Below are 4,809 nucleotides of genomic sequence, written 5' to 3'. Positions count from 1 at the left end.
CAATGTTCTTTTGAGTTGACTACGATCACTACCAAGTTACCTACCATCAGCTATAAGTTGCCTACCAATCTTCCTACCATCACTTTTGATGAATTAACTAGTACACATTATACAACGAAGTTGCTTCTGTGCGCCACTAAAGTTATCTTCCATAAACAGAAAAGTTGCTTTGAAAGTGGTGTAAAGTTTACCACCCCACATAACTTGGCCTCTTTCCTTGGACAATAAAAGTGGTGTGAAGTTGTCAACCGCCCAAGCAACTTACCACTTGTCCATGTCTCTGGCAACTCATGCCCGCGTCTCTGGCAAGTGGCCCTTGACCATATTTTCGTGGTTTTTTGTGCTTCTCTCGCGCGTGCCCTTGCCCCCGACGTCACCACTATCCCCGACCACGAAATCCCACAGTCAACCAAATCGTCGATTCGCCTCCTCCAATCCATAGACGACTCGACCTAACCCCTCCCCCCTCTCTTGTTCACTACTAGAAAAAACACTACCAGTAGCGTAGGTTTTTTACATACCAGTAGCGTGGGTTCCCGCGCTACTGCTACGACGCTACAGCTAAATTTTAGCAGTAGCGCGTTTTTTTACCCCGCACTACAGCTATCCTAAGTACTAGTAGCGCTCCATTTTCCACCTGCGCTACTACTATCCTAAGGACTAGTAGCGCTCCATTTTCCACCTACGCTACCACTATCCTACTTACTAATAGCGCTCCATTTCCCCCCACGCTACAACTAAGTAATTAGAAATTAAAAAAAATCAAATGCATTATTCATGGATGGAAATCAAGACACGTTCGATGCAAAATAAACTAAGGTCACAAAACCAGTTTAGCACTTCCAGCATTCATGGCTGCAACATTGAACATCTCAACTCGAAGAGATCACGAGATCCCATTTAACATTAGACACAAACAACCAGACCACTTCTCTAGATATATCTACCAAGGCTCGGAGTTCAAACGCCGGTGGACCCGAACCCTCCCTCCCGCCGGACGGTGGCGTCGAGGTCCTCCACCTCGACGACTTCCGACGTCACAATCACCTGGACGATCATCTGCACAACGCAGTCTCTAGGCTTCACGGCGAAGTCTGCCTCCGAGTGTTCGATGAGCACGACACCCACCGGGCTCCCACCGGGCTATGGTAGTTCGCGTCAATCACCCATGTGCCCACGTCGGGAAAGTAAAAACTTATTAGTTTGCGTCCTCATTCAAATCCTGTAGGGTATTTTCTTTCTTTTTAGCACATGCACATGAATCAAAAGTAACAACCAGAGGCTGGTCCATACTTGTTGCACAAGACGTGAAGAAGGCCGGGTCCCCTCCTTATTGAATCCAAGGAAGAAACTTCCCCGAGACGTGAAGAAAGCCAGCTCCCCTCCTTCTACAAATAGCTCAGGTGCATGAAGTTGTAAGGAATCTGAATACAATGAACTCATTGTAATGTATAATAACAAGAAAAAAACCACGAATCCTAAAAAAAGATCATTTTAAGAGCCAGGTTGACAGTTTTGAGACACAGGAAAGGATAATGTTGGTAATGGTCTTCATTAACAAGAACAATGGTTTCACAAATGACATTTGCTTCACCAACAATGATTAGTAGTAGCATCAGCATACCCTCTAATTCAGCATAGGAGTTCCAAGCAAGGGAAAATTAGTCTACTACTTTAAAACTAAAATTAGCATCCTTATGGTGCATGCATAGCACAGTACTAATGTCCATGTGATGTATTTTCAATTAGTTTATATTCTGTTAGTTTTGGCCTGTAGGTTAGCGTTATCGTGTCAGGTGAATAAGTTATCTTCACATGCCAAATTGAGCAAGGTTGGGGATGGGAAGCAAATGCAACGGAACCAGTCAAAAGTAGGAACTTGATAAATAGGATTCTTCCTTCAGTAATGTCTAATGAATGGGTGTGACCTGCCTTATATCCTGGTAGCAACTAATGCATCATATGATTCAGATTAAAAAAACTGAAATATGACATCCGAAAAGACTGGATGGTTATACTTTATCTCCATAATTTGTCTAGTAAGAAAAGAATCCTCAGAATTTGCCTTAAATGACAGAATTATCATATGAGAAGAACAAGCATCATATTGCTGATCAAGCTTGCTTATGCTACTGTGTGGATAAACATATATGTACCCATCCCTAAGCTTACAAAGAAGAGTATATATGTAACCATAAAAGAGTATAATACTGCTATGGTACTACATACTGCTGTGTTGCACAATTAGCTATATGGAAGGAAAAGTGGCACTCCTGGGGATGACTATGGTGGTATAGTTTCTACTTCAAAATTAATGACATTATTTGCCCAGTTTTTTTTGGGAAAATCAGTGATGACACACAAGCAATTCAAAACCGATAGGGTTCCCAAAAGGTACGTGAGATATTAACTTCAACTCCAACAGGAGGTATATCTATTTCAAATCCAAACATATATTATAGGTAAAAATATTGCATTCTAAACAGAGATCAATCACATCACTGAATCCCACACATAATTTGTTTATCTCCAGTAGGAAACGTTAGCAGCATATCCAGAATCATTATTAAGTAGTAAAATTACAAACATGTTTGGGGCAGCTACTAGCTGCAGTGAATATGACCCTGAGTGCCAGAACAAAAACTTTCTTGGATACTAGATGTGTATTTGCAGATGGTGCAGGTCATGAACCAAAATTACAACCAATTATTGTACTTGAATTAACTATCTGCAAGCTCTGAAAATTATACCCAAATGGTTAGGACTTTTTGTTTCAGAAACAAATGGTGATGTATGTACGACGAGGGTAAAAATCTATTATCAAGCAGTCCTGCTGCTACAAGAAGCAGGATGTGCAGGTCAGATCAGGTTAAACAAGAGGGTGCCAAGTAAGTAATTTTGCTGCTATTTCGAACTCATACAAGAAGAACGTGCAAGCTGCCTTTTGGATTGCACAAGATTCGACAAATCATTTGAAAAAAGGTGACATTTTTTGGTTAATACAACTACAATGCCTCCTGCAGTTTCAATTGCACAGAGTTGGATTATCGCAGGCTACATGGAATGGATCCTTGATGCTCTGTCTGAGGTACATAAATCATGAGAGAAAAGATGTGGATGTTGGTTAAGATACCTCGCTGGGGGCCTGGGTGGAGAAGTGGCGGGAGCGCATGAGCTTGCTTGGCATGAGCCGGCGTCCCTCCTCCGAGACCACCCCCTGCGCTCGCTGGAGCAGGGAGCCACCGAGCCTCCTCGCCGCACACCGAACCGCCACCATCGTCGCCGGCCTGCCAACATTTGGTTACGGATTAGGCACGAATCACCACCACCAGCCGGCCGCGGCTCCCCCACCCATAGCCAGAGACACACACACACCATGGATCTGGTTTCGATGAGCGTACCTTGCGGGTCGGAGCGTTCCTTCCTCAGGCGGCTAGGGTTCCTCGCTCGCTTTCCTTCCGCCTCCGCCCCGGCGCCCCTGTAGGTCCTCCATCAGCGTGGCCTGCCGCAACACCACCTCGTACACCGCCTCCTCCGTCGTCGTCCGCTCCACCACTAGGCTCGCCCTCGGGGCCGCCGCGCCTCCACGCCGCGGCAGGGAGCAGCCTGGGCTGGCCGCCGCAGTGGGCCTTGTGGGCCAGGTGGTGGAGGAAGGCTGCGCGCGCGTGCAACCTGCAGGACGTGTACACGGCGGAGGATCCCGCCATGGATCAGAGAGAGGGAGAGACGGGGACGACATGGATCGGAGAAGAAAGGGGAGGGGATCCCGACGACAGAGGAGAGGGGAGGAGGTGGAATGGAGGCCAGGAGAGGAGAGGAGAGGAGGTGGAGGGAATCTGGATCGGGGGTGGTCTGGTGTGGATTGGACTGAAAGGCTAGCGGTAGCGCAGGGTGTCTCACCCGCGTTACAACTATCCACTTACCAGTAGCGTCGGTTTACAATCCACGCTATTACTACGGTCTGTCCATGGCACACGGTCGAGAATATTTTACTAATAGCGTGCTATTTTTAGCCATACGCTAGTAGTAAATAGCTGTAGCATGGGGCAATATAGCGCGCTACTAGTAAGCGGTTATATATAAGCTTTTCTCTAGTAGTGGTTGGGTTTTGGGAGTGAATCTCTAGGAAACTTGTGCAAGCATCTCTAGCAACTACCTATCATGTGTTGCGCTAGTTTTTGTGTGAAAAAAGACACAACACTCCCGGAGATGGATCTCTGGGCAACTTGCGCTAGCATCTCTAGCAACTACTTATCACACGTTGGGCAAGTTTTTGGTGAAACCACATCACTCATGGGAGCGGATATCTAGGCAACTCATGTCACTATCTTCCGCAACTAACTATCGAGTGTTGGGCATGTTTTGGGCACTTCCCTCCACAAACTCCTATTTAACCTTCCTATGGAATCTCATTGTGAAACGGAGGAAGTACATCTGATGCTATTAGATTTTATACTGCCCAATTAATTAAAATGTTGTACTCATCCCGTGGATAGGTAGATGGATGCATAAGTACGAACCAGATTCACACAAGTGATCTCTCCCTTCCTGCGTCCAGTTACAAAACAGACAATGGACCGAGCTAGATCCATGAATTACCTCCTGATGTTCAACAATGACTCTAGATTTAGGCATGTACTATTTATATTGAGGCAACTTATTCCATTGGCAATTGCAACTTGTGTGCAAATCACAACAATTTGCTGCTTAAATAATGCTACTAATATAAAGTGCACAAATTTATTTACAGATTGCCTAACTTCATTGCTCAGGTAAAGAATTCATAATTCAATGGGCCATCACGTAGAT

The 4,809-nt window shown here is 45.3% G+C and overlaps 1 long non-coding RNA gene across 1 annotated transcript; it reads right to left on the bottom strand.

Annotated features, from left to right (window-relative positions):
• Positions 1-774: 774 nt before the first annotated feature.
• LOC125523392 lies at positions 775-3,872 on the bottom strand. The gene is made up of 4 exons (XR_007290209.1): positions 3,402-3,872; positions 3,134-3,287; positions 1,294-1,388; positions 775-1,143 (listed from the first exon to the last, which is right to left on the bottom strand). It is a non-coding gene; the product is annotated as an uncharacterized LOC125523392 (long non-coding RNA).
• Between the last annotated feature and the right edge of the window lie 937 nt (positions 3,873-4,809).

This window comes from Triticum urartu, chromosome 7, assembly GCF_003073215.2.
Source record: "Triticum urartu cultivar G1812 chromosome 7, Tu2.1, whole genome shotgun sequence".
NCBI classification, from domain to species: domain Eukaryota; kingdom Viridiplantae; phylum Streptophyta; class Magnoliopsida; order Poales; family Poaceae; genus Triticum; species Triticum urartu.
The sequence above is the reverse complement of the archived record's forward strand: the minus strand, read 5'-3'. Positions and strand labels throughout refer to the sequence as shown.